This window comes from Stegostoma tigrinum, chromosome 15 (assembly GCF_030684315.1).
Source record: "Stegostoma tigrinum isolate sSteTig4 chromosome 15, sSteTig4.hap1, whole genome shotgun sequence".
NCBI classification, from domain to species: Eukaryota; Metazoa; Chordata; class Chondrichthyes; order Orectolobiformes; family Stegostomatidae; genus Stegostoma; species Stegostoma tigrinum.
Window position 1 is genome coordinate 24,154,902 of NC_081368.1, and position 19,419 is coordinate 24,174,320.

Consider the following 19,419-nt stretch of genomic DNA (forward strand, 5'->3'; position numbering starts at 1 on the left):
GCATTTGTTTCTACATCTGTGTTATTTCATTTTGTTTTTACGTACTAGGGCCCCAAGGGAATACATTGGCATTGATGGCTATTCCTTGCATATGAGCAAAATAAATCAATCAGCCGGCAGGATTGGGAGCAAAAGAGATGACAATAAACTGAACCCATTATTAAATACCATAGTAATCTATATCAGACCAAAACTAATGTTATATGGACGAAAAAATGTAAGATCTTCAAAGCCATTCATGATACAATTTGACAGATTTTTAAAATTAATCAATAGGCAAAATATTTTAAAATATTTTTTGAAAATTGTAATACCGAAGTCAAATTTTAAAGTAGTCATTCTCATTTTTGTGTTTTTTTAATCCCAAAACATCTTTTATTGCCACCCCACAAGCAGTCAAAAAACTCACCATGTGGAATACTGCAGACGTAAATTCAAACAATTGAAGTTTCTACTGAGCTCTGTATTACACTATTATTGCTACTAATGTGTCAGATTTGGTTTGATTGCAGAGAAGCCATCAGAATCAGTCAGCGTAAAAGCTTCACTAAAGAAACCTGAGATCATAAACCTGATGCATCATTTGGATGAGATGTGAAACCAAATCTCCACTTGTCATCTCATGTGGATGTAAAAGATCCCATGGAATTATTTGGAGAGGGACAGGTGAGTTCTTAGATTGTTCAATAGTAGAAACATTTATTCATTAGCCAGCACCGCAATAATTAGTTTGTGTGCCTATTTAGCTCATTGGTGTTTATTGGACTCGCTGCGGCTCCTATGTGACATTTTGGCTCCCATGTTTCTCTACATGCAAAACTGCATTTGGAGAGGAAAGGAATGATTAGGGATGGTCAGCATGGTTTTGTGTATGGGAAACTGTGCCTTACAAACTTGATTGAGTTTTTTGAGGAAGTAACCAAGAAGATTGATGAGAACAGAGCGGTAGACATTGTTTACTTGAATCTTAGTAAAGCCTTTGACAAGGTTCCACGTGGTAGACTAATTAGTAAAGTTATGTCACATGGAATTCAAAGTGAGCTTGCAAATTGGACACAAAATTGACTTAACGGCAGGAGACAGAGAGTGATGGTGGAGTGTTGTTTTCAGACTGGAGGCCTGTGACCAACAGTTTTCTACAGGGATTGATGTTGGATTCACTTTTGTTTGTCATTAATATAAATTATTTACATTGGCAGTATTACATTGACAGTGAAGAAGATTATCTAAGATTTTAAAGAGATCTTGATCAATTGGGTCAATGGGCTGAAATTGGCAGATGGAATTTTATTTGGATAAATGCAAGGTATTGCAGTTTGGTAAAACAAACAAAGACAGGATTTATACAATTAAAGGTAGGATCTTGGGAAGTGTGGTAGAATAGAGACACCTGGGGGTTCAGGTACATAATTCCTAGAAGTTTGCATAACATACAGATAAAGTGATTAAGAAAGTCTTTAGCATGGTTCCCCTCATTGCTCAGACCTTTGAGTATTGAAGTTTGAATGTTATGCTGAGGCTGTATAGTATGTTGGTGAGGTTTCTTCTGGAGTGTCAAGTTCTGGTCTCCCTGTTGGAGGAAGGATATTATTAAGCTGGAGTGGGTTCAGAAAGATTTACCAGGATGTTGCCAGGAATGGAGGGTTTGAATTATAAGGAGAAGTTGGATTGGCTGGGACTTTTTCATTGGAATGTAGGAGGTTGTGAGGTGACCTTATAGAGGTTTATAAAATCATGAGGGGTATAGGTCAGGAGAATGGCAGGTATCTTTTCCCTAGGGTGGGAGATTTCAAGACTGGGGGCATATTTTTAAGGTGAGAGGAGAACAATTTTAAAAAGATATGAGGGGTAATTTTGTTTTCACAGAGAGTACTTCGTGTGTGGAAAGAGTTTCCAGAGGAGGTGGTGGATGCGGGTGCGTTTATAATGTTTAAAATACATTCAGGTAAGCACAGGAATAAGAAATGTTTGGAGGGACATTGGGCATTCGCAGGCAGGTAGGACTAGTTTATTTTGGGATTATGGTCAGCATGGACTGTTTGGACCAAAGAGTCTTTTTCCATGTTGTATGACTCTACAACTCTGACTCAATGATTACAATATAATTCAAAATTAATTCATTAGCTATTGACTGAGTTAGGCTGCCCTGAGGTAGTGAATGTAGTTACATAAATACAAATTATTTCCTTCTGGTTGACAAAAAAGCATTTAAGCATCTGAGATTGTTTTATATTTTCTTTATTGCACATTAATTCCACTTACAAAAAAAAACATTAATTTGTAAGTTCTTTTGAAGTTTCACAAGTCCACTTTATAGGTCAAACATAAGTATTTTATCATTTTAAATGCTTTTAGCCAACAATGATTAGTAAGAAAGCAACTTCAGCATGTTTGAGTTACCATGTTAAATTGAATATTGGGAATCAAATTCCCCAATGTTAGTCAAACATTGTCTTTCTATTGGCACTCAATAGTAACTTTTTGGAGAGTTTCTGTTTAATTTGCATGTATCACAACACAGACAGATTCTGGCACCAAGTTTATGATTATGTTGAAAAGACTGACAAAATTGGATTGCTTTCTTTTTAGTGTTTATAGTTTTAATTGTTTTTTAGGATTGAAAATGGAAAGGTCCATTTATGAGGATGTACAAATTAGTAGGCTTGACAGATATCACAAGTGAAGCAGGTAAGGTTAATGTCTAGAAATTAGTTGACAATAAAGGTATCCTTAATGTTGCCAAATACAACATTTTATCAAAGGATAAGGTGGGTTCCAATTATTGCCACCTGCCAAAACAAACAGGGTTTTATGAGGAATAAACTGGTAGTTACCCATTATAATGTCCACACTCCCCTGCCCCTTTGAAAGAGTAAAGACTGTTACATTTTGAGATAGAATTGTGTGCTGTGGGAAAATGTAATGACCTAATATAAACCATTTAAGTTCGAAGAAGAGCCTTCAATCTTAAAATGTTAATTCTGTTTCTCTCACCACGGATGCTGCCAGACCTGTTGAGTTTCTCCAGTACTTGCCGTTTTTTTTATTGCTGATTTACTTTATGTTTTAAACTCCATCTATGTTCATACCAAGTGTTAGCCAGCTGATATAGGAATTTATTAACCATATAAATGCACCTGGCAGGCATTTTAGAGCTGGGTTCATTCAGCTGAATCACTTGGATGAGGATTTCTCATTCCTATATCCAAGGCACAAACTATTGCCATGCTATGTATTGTAGTCAATAATTCAAAAGGACCCTGAAAGTCTAATCTAGAGATTGGTAATTTTCCATTTTCACACCTCAATCATTTTACCATCCAGAATTTGAATACATGCAACATGTCTTCCATGAAAATTTGGGGCACATCATTTTGCAGATTTTAAATATTCAATGCTCCAGTAGTTGGAAAATTCACAAATTGTTACAGAGTATTCTGTTGACGTTAGAATGCAGTTTCATAGTCTCATGAGGACATTTGTTTTACTCATGGAAAATTCCACTGGATGAAGGGTGGATTACTGTGACAAAAAAATCTGTCTTGAGTTTTATGTTATTAATTTGACAGAGTTTAAAGTGGTACGTACTCTTTCAATTATGCATCTTCACGAGAGGGGAGGATGTTGTGAGTGCTGCATAACAGGAAGGAATGTGAAGGTTTTGAATAGTGTAGAAACTGACAGAAAAGAGGTTATTGCTCAGTGTTTCATGCAGGATGCATTGTTATATTACTGAACTGAGATAGCAGCAGCTCTGACTGAAATCTTTAAATCTTCCTTGAATTTGCGGGTAGCTTTAGAGTTCCAAAGGTTTGTAATCCCTGTTGTCCTGTTCAAAAAAAAAGAAATCCACTGGCAACAAATGTTAAGGACAAGAAAAGCATTAGTTAACAAAAGGAATAGACTTGAGATTTGTTCTAGATCATTTGCGTCTGATTAAGGTGATTCAGTTCTTTGATGGAATAACAGAGGGGTAATAAAGAGAATGAATTAGTCATTGTGTAAATGTGGAGAAATTCATTTTAGCTACTGCTAGGTTTTGACATATGGATTATGTATGCATGGCTATATCAAGCACCTCTTTCAAAAAAAAACTAACACAGACTTAATTAAATGAGTTGTCTCTTTCTGTGCATAAGAGTCCATGATTCTATATAAAAAAAGTATTAAGTGGTGGACTGATGCCATTTCGCATGTTTGACCCACTCAGTGATATTGATTATGAATTATTCGAAGAAGGTGAAGATGCCTTTTTTCACTGTGGCATTCTGTCATAGACAGGCATTGACCTTGCTTTCAAATGCTTGCGTTTATTTCCCTGGGACAGAAAATCAATTCAATTGACAAAAATTGATTTGCTTATCCAGATGGGTTTGTTGGCAGGTGAATAAAATTAGAGCACGGAGGCAATTTGACCCATCACTGTTCTTTACTACATCGAGGAGTAATACTCTGGCTCTCCACTTCTTTTTAGCCATCGCCAAGATTTCTTGCAAATGTTCCCTGAGGTTCTTACATTGTGTAGCGAGTGTTCACTCTGCTAAACTAGCCTCTGTGGTGAGCGTGGTACATCCCTGATTCATGTTAAATTATGATGCTTAACAGGGAAGGCTGACATACTCTTGCTGAAGTGGCAGAGATCCCTCTAGCTCTCCAACCCACTAAGGCGTGATGGTTAACTTTTGTGACAACAGATCAAAGGAAGATGGGTTTACTGTGTGTGTGTGTGTGTGTGTGTGTGTGTGTGTGTGTGTGTGTGTGTGTGTGTGTGTGTGAGTGTGTGTGTGAGTGTGTGTGTGTGTGTGTGAGTGTGAGTGTGAGTGTGAGTGTGAGTGTGAGTGTGAGTGTGAGTGTGAGTGTGAGTGTGAGTGAGAGAGAGAGAGAGAGTGTACCTCAGAACTGTATTTGCAGTCAGGAAATGATGAGAAAATTATGAAAATGCAACAAGAATGGAAAAGTGAGATTCTCAATGCCAAGAGGAAATGTCCAATTTTCCCCTTAAGGTTTCAGGAGGAGCTGTTGTAACATGGTAGTTCATGGGGTGCTGCAGGAAAGCGTTGTTTGGAAGTCGCTACAAGACTGACTTCAATGTGTGAGGTAGTTGCTATTGGTGTTGGGAATGGCTTTGGAAAGGTCTGAAGCTCAGGGATACAACTGAAAATATTAACAGACAGATAAATGAAAGAGCCAGTTAGCGAGTCTCAAAACTGATGGGGTTGACAGGAACTGCTGTAATAGGATAGAAGGTTTCCAGAATAGAAGGTTAAGACTGTAAGGTGGGGGTGGGTGTGTGGGGAGGCGGGGGTGATGGTGAGCACTTAGAATAACAGGGTCACACTTACAAATGCAATTTGGAAAGCCTTCCATTTTCAATCAAATCTCAATCACATAAGTTAAATTGAAAATGTTTTGCCTGCAGTGGTGGTGGCCAGTTGTGGGAATTGTGAGGTCCTTCAAGGGACAATTAAATTAATCAGGCACTCGCATATTCAAAATTAAACAGATCAAACATAACAATAGTCTACATGTGCAGCTCATGCATTGACTAACAAGACACATTAGAAATGTGGGCTGCAAAGAGGACTGCAGTGATTCAAGAAGGCAGCTCATCACCACCTTCTGAAAGGTAACTAGGGATGGGCAAGAAATGCTGGCCAGCCAGCGATGCTCACATCCCACAAGTGAAAAGAAGAAAAAAAGTCCTGGCCATATACAATCCTGACCACAGCATTGCTCATTACAAATTAATCCGTGTAATCATTGCGAAACAGAAGTGATCACAGGCAACCTTTAGACCCAAACACAATCCAACAATCTGATAGGTTGCACAGGGTCATGGAGCTGCCTTCGTCCCACAATTAACCTAAAGTATGGGCTCTTATATGAAATGTTGTGTTTCTTGGGTGACCTCTGTGGGCTCAGCATTCCTACGTAAGCAGTCACTGTCCTCTCCCACAAGTTCAAGAATTTTCTCCTCATGCAGGAGATAAATGATGGCTGCTCCACCACCCACCTTAGCCCTTTCAGCCTTATTGTGAGCTGTTTTCTCTTGCAATGAGACAAAAAGAGAGATTGAGTGAGGTGACAGAGCTGTTAGTGGTGCTGCAGATGAAGGAAAAGGGGTGAGGTGTCCTGGAATGAATAGGAAGTGCGGAGAGCAGGAAGGGTTAGTAATTTGTTGGTGAATGGGGTGAGTGAAGGTCATTGAGTGTAGATGCTGCTTGCAGCAGGTGTGTGATAGAACATGAGTCTTGGTGGAGAATGTATGCAGTAACAGAGTTAAAGTGGGCGTGGGGTAGCAGAGATTAAATGCTGGCACCTACTCTTGTGCAATGTAGGAGGTCATCAACTTGCTTGTGCCTGAGCTGTGTGTTCCTCAAGACTATGGAAAGCTCACTGACCTGGGTGGCTACTTTAGACCAGGTTGACAGTATCTGGTGCCATGGAGTTAGAGGGCTTTGAGTTGTGGTGCAATGAAAACAACCTCTCTCTCAATGTTGACAAAACTAAAGAACTGATCATTGACTTCAGAAAGAAAGAACAAGAACATGCCCCCATCTACATTAATGGAACAGACGTTGAGAGTGGCAAGTTCCTGGGAGTAGCAATAACCAACAACCTATCCTAGACTTCCAACGAAGATGTGACAGTCAAGAAGGCACAACATTGCCTCTTCCTCTTAGGCGCCTTAGGAAAATCAGCCTCACCAACTTTTATAGTCACACCATAAAAACCATACCATCCAGATACATAACAGTCTGATATGGCAACTTCTCTGCCCAGGACCATAGCAAATTATAGGGGTTGGTAAGCATAGCCCAGACAATCACAGAAACCAACCTTCCATCTACAGGCTCCATTTACATGACTCGCTGCCATGGAAAGGTTACTAGTGCTATAAAAGGCCCCTCCCACCCGAGTAATGCTCTCCTCCAACTTTTCCTGTCAGGCATAAGATACCAAAAACTTGAACACATGCACCAACAGGTCCAAGAACAGCTTCTTCCCTGCTGTTACTAGACTGATGAATAATTTCAAATAATGTTGGTCTTGTTAACGTTGATCTTGCTTTGTGCACCCCCTGAGTAACATAATCTGTACGCCTCACTCCCTCATGGCACCCAATGATCTGTATGTCCTTGCTTACTATGATCTGCCTGCATTGCTCACAAACAAAGCTGTTCATTGTACTTTGGTACATGTAACTGCAATAAATCAAATCAAATCATGGTCTACTTTGTCTGTCTTAGAGAACGAGGGCAGCCCTCCTATCCACCACAACCTCTGGGTCACTGTTGGTGAAATGGTTTGCAGTTGATCTTTAAATATGAACCCTATGACGTCAGCTCTTCCTCCTCTACCCAACAGTGCTTGAAGAATAGAAAAGCGGAGGCCAAAATCCCAAAACTGACGTGAGCATCAGAGAATTGCATGTGAAAAACTTCTGGGGCTCATGGAAGGAAACCCTTCATGAAATCTCCAATATTAACACTTGGCTAGAATATGGGAAGGTTCAGCTCATAGATTACTTCTGAAAATTACCATCTCCATTTTATAAAAAATAAAAACAGGGATCAAGACAGGGATCAATGACTTGAAGGGGGATGGACAGTCCTATTTGTATGAGCTTCTTCCACGCAGCAGTGCATTTGTTGCCGCGGAAAAGCAGCTAACATCATCAAAGACCCTTACTACCCTGGTTATAATATCTTCCAACCTCTCCCGTCAGATAAAGATACAAAAGCTTAAACACACATTCCAACAGATTTAAGAACAGCTTCCTCCCGCTATTATTAGACTGCTGAATGGACCTCTTACACTTCCTTTGCAACTTTGTAAGCCTTACTCTGTTCACCCTATAGCCTGTATATCCATGTATGATATGATCTGCCTGTACTGCACGTAAAACAAAACCATTCACTGTACTTAGGTACATGTGGCACCAATAAATCAAATCACTTGCCAGTTTTTTCTTTGAAGAATTCCTGAAGCCTTATTTCACATCTCCTCAGTGGTGAAAGAAAGAATTTGAATGAACTGTATGTAGTGGGGGAAATGGTACAGCAGTGATAATGTCACTGGGCTAGCAATCCAACGGCCCACATTCTGGTGACATTGATTTATGTTGTATCTTTGCAGCAGGTGGAATTAAAATAAAATCTGAAATTACAGACTAATCTAACTAATGGCAATGATGAAAGCACCATTGATTGTTGCAAAAATTCATCTGGATTCATTAATGTGCTTTAGTGATAGAAATCCACCTTTGGGGCTGACCCATTTGTGACACCAGATCTGCAGCAAAGGAGTTGACTCTCAACTGCCCCTGAAATTTCTCTTGCAAGCCATTCAGTCCAAGGATAATTATGGATGGGCAACAAGTGCTGGTCTTACCAGGGTCACTCACATTCCGTGAATCAATATTTCTTAAAAAAAAATTAGCAGCTGTGAATTCCTATAGAGTGGAATCTGGCCTTATCTGTGTTTTTGAATCTGTCAGTTTAGCCACAGGCTTTCCCTGGCAGATTTTCCAGGCTCAAATTTTTATTGAATTATTTTCTGGCAAGTTACTGGTGGAATTTGAGCTGTCAAGGAGCCCAGTCCCAGAAATCAGGTGGAAAATCACTGCTTAGGGGTGGAATTGATCACTCCGCAATCAATTACAGGGATTTAAATTTGAACTTTCCTCTCACTGCAACACTGGATTCCAACAATGTCCCAGTGTTCCTAGTGCCAGCAATGTTATTACTAATAATAAAAGATGCAAGCTCTTATCACTCACATGCAATTTCCATTCAGCTGCCTATATGTGGGTAATAATTTCCATTTTGTCAAGTTACCTTTAATTGAAATTCCAGGAGGTGGAATCAGCCCACAGGCTGCTAGCAGGCTAACTTCCTGCTGGAACTTTTACCTCTAATCACCAAAATTATGCAGGACATCTTAGTAGAGTTCTACCAAAACAGTTCTACCCACGAAAAAGATAGTTATAGCCTTCATAAATGATATTTTGTGTTTTGATTTGTACAGGTTTCATCAACTTGATTAATTTCTACAGTTTTTGAATCAGAATAGTTCAACCTGTTATTCGTAAATATCAAAGGTATAACTGATATAGCAACGTAGTGAGTCGATCATAGTGTGGCAGGTGGTTCAGTGGCTTGCCCTGCTGCCCTCACAGCACTGAGGTCCTGGGTTCAATACCACCCTTAAGCAATGATCTGTGTAGAGTTTGTACATTCTCCTTGTGTCTCTGTGGGTTTCCTGTGGGGGCTCTGGCGATGTTAAATTGCCCAGAGTGTCCTAAGATGTGCAGGCTAGGTTGATTAGCCATGGGAAATTCAGGACAGTGGGGTAGTCTTTGGAAGGTTGGTGTGGACTCAATGGGTGGCCTCCTTTTCATATTGCAGCTGTACAAAACTCTGGTGCAGCCACACTTGAAGTATTGTGTACAGTTCTGGTCGCCACATTATAGGAAGGGTGTGGAAGCATTGGAAAGGGTGCAGAGAAGATTTACTAGGATGTTGCCTGGTATGGAGGGAAGGTCTTATGATGAAAGGCTGAGGGACTTGAAGCTGTTTTCTTTAGAGAGAAGAAGGTTAAGAGGCAACTTGATAGAGACATACAAGATGATTAGAGGTTTCGATAGGGTGGACAGTGAGAGCCTTTTTCCTCAGATGGTGATGACTAGCACGAGGGGGCATAGCTTTAAATTGGGTGTGATAGATACAGGACAGAAGTCAGAGGTAGGTTCTCTACTCAGGGTGTAGTAAGGACGTGGAATGCCCTGCCTGCAACAGTAGTAGACTTGCCAAATTTATGGGCATTTAAATGGTCATTGGATAAACATATGGATGATAATGGAATAGTGTAAGTTAGATGGGCTTCAGGTTGGTTTCACAGGTAGGTGCAATTATTGTGCTGTAATGTTCTATGTTCTATTTACACCGTAGGGATTCTATATTTCTATCTGCTGATATTTCAAAGAATGGTCTTATTTGTATTATTTGGGGGAGATGTTAGAAGGGAGCCAGGATCCTGCCCAATATGAAAAGCAGGAAAATTTAAGGGCCAGACTGCCCAGATCATATCTATATGTCATATATTGCAATTCGCACCAATGTTATCAAGTAGTATTGACTAGCCGCAAAACCAGCCCAGCTCGTCCCCTCCCCCCACTGCATCTCAAAACCAGTCCAGCCTGTCCCTGCTTCCCTAACCTGTCCTTCCTCTCACCCATCCCTTCCTCCCACCTCAAGCCGCACCTCCATTTCCTACCTACCACCTCATCCCGCCTCCTTGGCCTGTCCATCTTCCCCGGACTGACCTATCCCCTGCCTACCTCCTCACCTATACTCTCCTCTCCACCTATCTTGTTTTCTCTCCATTTTCGGTCCGCCTCCCCCTCTCTCCCTATTTATTCCAGTTCCATCTCCCCATCCCCCTCTGATGAAGGGTCTAGGCCCGAAACGTCAGCTTTTGTGCTCCTGAGATACTGCTTGGCCTGCTGTGTTCATCCCGCTCCACATTTTGTCATCTTGACTAGAAGGAAGCTGCTTATGTATGTTCTCATCTGCAGCTGACATGCTAACAGGTGATCCAAGAGAGGGAAAGGAGAAAGAAAAACTTAAATATTTCTCAAAATAATCTGTTTTAAAAAGTGTTTTTGCATATTTTTGAATTTCTTCATGGGAAAGCATATTAAACAGTAAGACACAGGACCATAAAAGCAAGGCATGCCTTAATCCTTTGCTGCACAGTAGGTTCTGCCACCCCCTAGGCATGAATTGTAGTAAGCAATTAAGCAGCTAGTGAGAACAGGATGCTCAGTGAATATCTCCAAACTCAAATACAGCAGAACTTTGCATCTCTGTGCAAAAGGCACAGTTTAAGTATTTCCTGTTATCTTTATCCAGAAGTACCAAGTGGTCAATTCAACTTAATAGCCCTCTTCCCAGTATCACAATGTTTACCTTCAGTCAATTCAATGCCATCCACATGTTGACAAGAAACTGAACAGCTACAGCAAAGTTTATAGGCCCAAAAATATTCCAGCAATAATGCTAAAGAGACATGCTTCAAACTAGCTGCTACCTTGGCCAAGCTGTATGAATACAGCTACAAAGGCAGCATCTACACAAAAATGTAGAAAATTGCCCAACTTTAGCCTGTCCACAAAAAGCAAAACAGATCTATTCCTGCAAATTGTTGTCCCCCACTAATGTACTCTAAGTGTCGAATAGAATGATACATTGTGCCATTGACAGTCAGATTGAACAATACTTACTCTCAAATAATAAAATGTGAGGCTGGATGAACACAGCAGGCCAAGCAGCATCTCAGGAGCACAAAAGCTGACGTTTCGGGCCTCCTGAGATGCTGCTTGGCCTGCTGTGTTCATCCAGCCTCACATTTTATTATCTTGGAATCTCCAGCATCTGCAGTTCCCATTATCTCTCACTTACTCTCAAATAGTTTATTCTTCAGTGGTCAGTGTTAAAGTCTGTCAAGGCTACTCAGTTCCAAACTTCATGGCAGCCTTGATCCAAATCAAAGCAAGAGTGGCTCAGTGGCTAGCACTGCTGCCTCACAGCGCCAGGGACCAGGGTTCACTCCCAGCCTTGGGTGACTGTCTGTGGGGTGTTTGCACATTTCCCCATGTCTATGCTGGTTTCTTCAGGGTGCTCCGGACTCCTCCCACAATGGTGTGCAGGTTAGGTGGATTGACCAGGGGAAAGGCATGGGTACAAGGATAGGTTGGGGGAGTGGGGCATTCTTTGGAGATGAAGTGTGACTTGTTGGGCTGAATGGCCTGTTCCCACACTGTAGGGATTCTATGAAATGATGAATTCTTAAGGTGACTTGGAGAGACACAGCCCTTGATATCAAGGCAGCATTTGTCTTAACATAAGGCCAAGAAGCCTGAATGAGACCGAGGCCAAAGGGAACTGGGTCAGCACTTTACACTATTTTGAATCATACTGAGCGCAAAGGAAGATTTTTGTGGTTGTTGGTGACTGAAATACACAAAGGAGCTTCTCAGGGCAGAATTATTCGTGGCCCAGCAATCTCCAGCGGCTTCATCAATGAAATTCCCTCCATAATGAAGTCAGAAGTGGAAATGTTTACAGATAATTTCACAATGTTCAGCACCATTTGGTACTCCTCGAATCATAATGCAGTGTGTGCCCTTATGCAACAATATACCCCATTATCATCTCCAACAAAACAAAGTCTACCCATTTGCCCTCAATGTCCATCAGCATTACTGTTACGAAAGCCCCTACCATCAAAGTCCTGGAGCACAAAATTAGCACAAAAACTTAGTTGGATCAAGCATAAAATTGCACGAGTTACAAGATCACATGGTCCTATAGGCATAAGGGCAACTCAGCTTCTGACTCCTCAAAATCAATCTTCCGCCAACAAGGTTCAATCAGAATGCGAGCAAAATACTGTCGACTTTCCTGGGAGAATTCAACTTCAACACACTCAAAATGATCAACAGCATCCAGGACTAAGCATTCTACTAAGTTATCACTTCATTGATAGCTTAAAATTCACTGTCTCCATTATCAGTGCACTCTGCACTCATGATCATGAAATGTCTGTAGGGTATATTACAAAACCTTTTTCAACATCACTTTGTGGGCTCACATCTTTAAACCATGTAAAAAGAGAAGGCACTAAGCTCTTGGAACCACGAATACACCAAAGGACACACATGATCCTAACATGGGAATATATTGCCAATTCTCCAATGTCACTGTTCCAAGTTTCAACCCTGCAATATAGCCCTTAAGAGCACTCTGGGTGTACTTATATTTATCATTGATAAAAGGTTAGAGTCAATTAAAAAGGATGTAATAGCAGAGCATTTAGAAATAATATAAACAGGTAAAGTCAGCATAGCTTAAAAAGGAAAGATCAAATCCAGAAAGTTTATTAGAATTCTTTGAGGAAGTAACAAGCAGGGTAGATAAAGAAGAATGAGTAGATGTAATGTATTTGGATTTTTAAAAGGCATTCAACATGTTATCACATGTTAGATTATTTAATAAGAGCCCATGGTGTTGAGGTATTATATAACATGGATAGTGGATTGGCTATGTAATAGAAGATGAGGAATTGGGATATAGGAGACAGTGTCAGGATGACAAACTAACGAGTGAAGTGCCACAGGGATCAGTGTTGATGTCACAGTTATTGACATGATTTATTCAAAGATTTGAATGTCAAAAGTGAATATAACCATTGCCAAGTTTACAAATTTCACAAACATAGTTAGGAAGGCAAGTGGTAAGAATGGCATAACGAATCAATAGAGCAATATGGACATGTAAAGCAACTGGGGAAAAACTTCTAGATCAAATATAATGTGGGAAAATTTGAGGTTGTACACTTTTGACAGAAAACATAGAGGAGCTAAATATTATTTCACTGTAAAGAGACTGCAGAAATCTGGAGCAATTTTAGCCTCCTTGTCTAAGTAAAGATATACTGGCATTGGAGGTAATCCAGAGAAGGCTCACTAGGCTGTTTCCAGAGGGATTTTCTTATGTGGATAGGTTAAGCAGGTTGGGCTTGTGCTCTTTGGAGTTTAGAAGAATGAGAAGAGACCTCACTGAAACATACAAGTTTTAGGAAGTTTGGCAGGGTGAGAGTCTAGGACCAGAGGGCATAAACTTAGAGTAAGGGTTCATCTATTTAAGATAAATAAGGAGGAATTTCTTTTCTCAGAGAGCAGTGGATCCTTTACTCCTGAAGGCTATTGAGGTTGGATCATTAAATATATTCAAGGACTGGGGTAGACATATATTTAATCAACAATGGAATCAAAAGTTATGGAGAAAAGGCAGAAAAGTGGAGTTGCAAATTATTAGATCAGCCATAATCTTGCTGAATAGTGGAGCAGACTCGATTAGACAAATGGTCTACTTTTGGTCCCATATTTTATGACCTCATGGTTTTACATCGTATGGACTACAGAAGATGACGCAGTACCATTTTCTGCAAGATAATTAAGAATGTATAATAAATGTCCAGATCCCAAGGATTAAAATAAATAATTTAATCCAGGTTCATCCTACAATGGGGATGCTACAATTGGCACCAATGTTTTTGGGTTAGGAAGCTGTCAGTCAGGAAAAGTCAATGTTCCTGACTTTATAATGATACAATGACCCCTGCTGGAATTTACATGTGGGTGATAAAGTTAGTGATTGTCTGCAGTGCCTCCTACAGATAATCAACCAACGAACCAGCCTCAAATGTGGAAATTTTGGTGAGACGCAGGAAAGTTGCAACTGCCAATGAGACAGTTCTCCAGCATATAATTCAGAAACTGATTGCTATTTTCAGAAATCACATTTAAATGCGTCTCAGAATGGCTAATAAAATTCCAATCAGTATAGGAACATATTTAGAATGTATCATTTGAAAGCTTGTATTGAAGGAGCAGTATTCTAATTGCAAAGACAAAAATTTTATAGTTACTCCTCAATGGGAGAATAAACATTCTATGCAAGTTTTAAACAGCAATGCATTGAGAATCGGTGCCAAGAAGTTTATTTTTTTTAGGAAAAGCAACAAGTGTAGACAACAGCTGGTGCACAAAATTGTTACAAAGTAGTGCAAGTATTAAGTAAATGATCAAATGATAAGGATGACCCCCAAATCTTTGACAATGGAAAATCATTTCCTGAAAGTACTTCCAGTAACCAGAGCTTGGCATTGGAAGCAGCCAAAAAAAAGGAGAATCACCACTTGTCAATATTCACAATACTTACAAGACAATTTATATGTTTATCTCGTTTTTCTGAAGACCAACTTAATTGAAATGAAAACAAAATATGTTAAAATTGTGCATCTGATAACCTAAGGGTGAGTAGTATTCTGATTATGAATCCCACACAAGAAGTTATCCTAAATTGAATTTTCTGTTATTCTTACAAAACGTTTGTGCTCATGATCTCTTGCCCAACAACCATTTTGGCTCTAAGTTTTAGCCAGCTGTGTTCGAATCTACAGTTTAAAAAGTAAATACCTGTTTTTGAAAAATTAATCACTAAAAATGTAGTTGAGCCTTTTTTATTGTTTCTTTGAGCTATCATGGAATCCCTACATTCACCCTACTGCATGGTTACTCAGGCTTTAGATTATAAGTAACACTATTTTGTTAGCGGGATTGCAACCCCTTAAACATCAGTGACACTTCCTTAAATCTGAGAAAAGTTAAAACCATGTCCATGCAAAATGAGATGATTTTTACAGCATCTGATTATTTTCGCCATCAAAAGTGTCTGTGCTGCTTGCGGATGAGTAATAAAGCAATGTTAGAATCCCACACCAAAACTGACAAATCTGAAACAACAAACGAATAGATTTGAAGATAATAAAATGTGAGGCTGGATGAACACAGCAGGCCAAGCAGCATCTCAGGAGCACAAAAGCTGACGTTTCGGGCCTAGACCCTTCATCAGAGAGGGGGATGGGGGGAGGGAACTGGAATAAATAGGGAGAGAGGGGGAGGCGGACCGAAGATGGAGAGTAAAGAAGATAGGTGGAGAAGGTGTGGGTGGGGAGGTAGGGAGGGGATAGGTCAGTCCAGGGAAGACGGACAGGTCAAGGAGGTGGGATGAGGTTAGTAGGTAGCTGGGGGTGCGGCTTGGGGTGGGAGGAAGGGATGGGTGAGAGGAAGAACCGGTTAGGGAGGCAGAGACAGGTTGGACTGGTTTTGGGATGCAGTGGGTGGGGGGGAAGAGCTGGGCTGGTTGTGTGGTGCAGTGGGGGGAGGGGATGAACTGGGCTGGTTTAGGGATGCAGTGGGGGAAGGGGAGATTTTGAAACTGGTGAAGTCCACATTGATACCATATGGCTGCAGGGTTCCCAGGCGGAATATGAGTTGCTGTTCCTGCAACCTTCGGGTGGCATCATTGTGGCAGTGCAGGAGGCCCATGATGGACATGTCATCAAGAGAATGGGAGGGGGAGTGGAAATGGTTTGCGACTGGGAGGTGCACCCACACCTTCTCCACCTATCTTCTTTACTCTCCATCTTCGGTCCGCCTCCCCCTCTCTCCCTATTTATTCCAGTTCCCTCCCCCCATCCCCCTCTCTGATGAAGGGTCTAGGCCCGAAACGTCAGCTTTTGTGCTCCTGAGATGCTGCTTGGCCTGCTGTGTTCATCCAGCCTCACATTTTATTATCTTGGAATCTCCAGCATCTGCAGTTCCCATTATCTCTGAACGAATAGATTTGTCCTGTTTCAAAACAGGATACAGTAATACCAACAATTCACCTTATTATGCATTTAATGATTGCATTTCCATTTCATTTTCCTGAAAACACAGAAGTTTTGAGATGCTGTTCGTGGCTTTCACCTCAAGTTCACTGATTAGTGTTTTATTAACCAAAACTAAAGCTCATGACTTTGCCCTCAGTGATTAGATTCAGTCAGCATTTGGAATTAATTGTGTAATTAACTTCATACTAATATTAGAGAATTACAGGAATTCTGTTTAAATCATTTTACACCATAAAAGCATTGCAACCATCTCTTGAGTGTTTCAGGACAAATCATACCATCAGGGTTCTTCATGTTTTCCAAAGTATAATTAAAATTAGCCATGACATTATCAACCTGTTTCAGATATCAAATATAAAATTTGTTTTCATGCTCCAACATTTCTGCAGTATGGCTAATAAATATCTAACCCATAAGGAAGCGTGCTTGAAATGCACCATTCTCAAGCACATATTGAAGGTGCAGTGTTATAAGAACAGAACAGTTTTAGTTGTTACTTAATGATGAATATAAATTATGTTCATAATGTGGATAGCAATAGCCTGAGAATATTGCTTTGTGTCGAGAGATAAAACATTAAAAAGAGGAGAAACTGACATAGCAAGATTTGGAAATACAATGATGGATGATATAATAGTCTAATTCTTAAACCAAAATATGCCGGAACATGATCCTGGCTCCTCTGTAAAGTTTGATAAAATGTGGTGTATGTTGTTTTGATACTTGATCTGAACACTTCAAGAACAACATTGGTGGTTAATTAAACCCATGGGCCCTATCCTTCACACAGCTGCAGAAACATCATGTTTTATTTCAAGAAACAAGCTTATTTATACTTTTTTTTACATATGTAGCATTGGCTCCCTTAATGTTTTAGGTAGCAAAATAACAGTTCTTCCAACATGCACATATGCTCTATGTTGAGAAAATAGCTTTACAGGAAATCAGCACTGTGTTGCACAACAAATGTAATAGTAGGAGACAGCCATCTACTGGAAAATGCTATGTCCTATAATGGACTTCCTAACAGGTTGGCATCGGCATAGTGAAGTGTCTTATAAGATGCCTTGCATTTGTAAACAGAGGAGAGAGGGTTCTGTCCTGACTATTATCATTGTTCACAGCACTGTACCACAAATTTAAGGAAACAGCTTTGCAAAATTTTGCACAGCATTAGACATAACTGCCTTCTGCACTGCAAATCTTTCCCAGCCACCAATACAGCAGTCTGACAATATGTGTAACAGGCTTCTATTCCAGAACTAATAAGGTCCAAATCTGAAATGAGACAAAAATAGCCCCTTTATGCCTAAACAATGTAAATTAGTAATGGTAAAAACTAGCACTGGTTACTTCCTGAGCTTTGTAAGGATTTTTATGGCCCTTTCTGGAGCTTTGCTCCATGGACTCCAAGGAATTGTACTGTATGTGTGTACATACTTAACATGCATTCAATAATCAGGTTTATGACCCTACTCTTACAATTGTATGAATAAAAGATACTTTGCTCAAACACATGAAACATTTTACTGTGAAAGGTGTTGGAACTTTATTATCTAATTAGGGAAGTATGCTTAAGCACAAAACTTTTTACACCTTGTGTCTTAAGCAGTCTTCAGCACCTGCCCCAGCCATTCTATCTGCACCTAGACTGTTTACAGTATCTCTGTCTCCAGACTCAAGCTCAAATCTTTAACCCATTCGTTTCTTAACTGAGATTTTACAAATCAAATTTATCTCAATTGAAAATTAAAGAATATATTTTTCTAATAATATGGGTCAATGCAAAGTAAATAAGGTTCTTCAGCCAGAACTACAATTCAGACACGTTCAGTGTTTATGCCTTTCCTTTTGGCCTTCCTGATTTAGAATATGTAGTTAGTGTTATGAACTTTTGTTCATTACAGTACTAGTTGATTTAAGGCTGACTAAGGCAGAATACATACATCATCCACGCCTGCATTCCATTAACGTTACCTACATTGGATAAAGCTCAAGTCTCATAGATGGAATGGTAATATTCTAAATAACGTGGCTGTCCAATTTGTGAGGAATTCTGATTGGTTATCTGAAATTATTTTTGTCAGTTGTATTTTGGAACATGCAGAAACCTATTCCCAGCAGGGACAGACTCTAAATAAAAATGCGTAAAATCCAGGTCAGTCTTTGTTCGCTCAGTACTAGTCCACATTCTCTGCCATAGAAATTTACTTCACTTATTCAAAGTCAAAACAATTAGGTGCGGATTGGCAAGAGCCAGGATCTTAATTACATACAATAATTTCTTCTGCTGGACTTCAGCCTTCTGAAACTACTGAGCCAACCAGCACAAAACACTGATTAATTTGCTGTTGCTTGTCCTACTGGAACCTCCACTACTCAAGAATTGGCATGCAGAGATTTAAAATATTTGAAAATTCCAGTCTTGATTTAATTGGCTACCATTCTGGAGTCTACTAATTAACTAGCATGAAGAGGTGATGGCATAATGGTCGTGTCACCAGACTAGCAACCTCAAGTTAGGGACTAATACTCTAGGGATGTGCATCCACAACGTACAGCTGGTAGAAATTGATTTCAATGAGTAAGTCTGGAATTTATTGACTCAGTATGGAGACCATAACATTATTGTTAATAAGAAAATCGGCAAGTTTTACTGGGTCTAATCATGACTTTAGACCCACAGTAGTGTTGTTGGCTTGTAACTGCCTTCTGTTATGGCCTAGTGAACCATTCAGATAAAGGGTAATTAAGAATGGGCAACAGATTCTGTCCTTCCTAGTGATGCTCACATCTGATTAAAGAATTAAAAGAATGTTATCAACAGTACCTTGGAGTATTGCTGGAATATTCGGACTGCTGGTGTTTGACTTTACATATGTTATCTTCCATTATTAGGGATGTCAATGAGGTAAAATTTCAACCGTTATTATACAGCTAATACTTGGAATGATTTTCAGCTTTGTAAACATAGAAGGCATATAAGTGACAAATTTCACAAAGTACAGTCACATAAATAGTAATGTGATGATAGCAAGATAGTCTGTGATTTTGGTTATTAGATAAATATTGGCCAGGACATAGGTGACTGCTTCAAAGATCGGAAAGTAAGTT

General features: G+C 39.8%; 1 long non-coding RNA gene across 1 annotated transcript in view; it reads left to right on the plus strand.

Annotated features, from left to right (window-relative positions):
- The first annotated feature begins 1,862 nt into the window (after positions 1 to 1,862).
- Positions 1,863 to 19,419, plus strand: part of LOC132210559 (uncharacterized) — a 33,592-nt gene continuing 16,035 nt past the window's right edge. The window contains exons 1-2 of the long non-coding RNA XR_009446693.1: positions 1,863 to 1,945; positions 2,616 to 2,688. This is a non-coding gene — a long non-coding RNA (uncharacterized LOC132210559). The remainder of the gene's footprint in view (positions 1,946 to 2,615; positions 2,689 to 19,419) is intronic.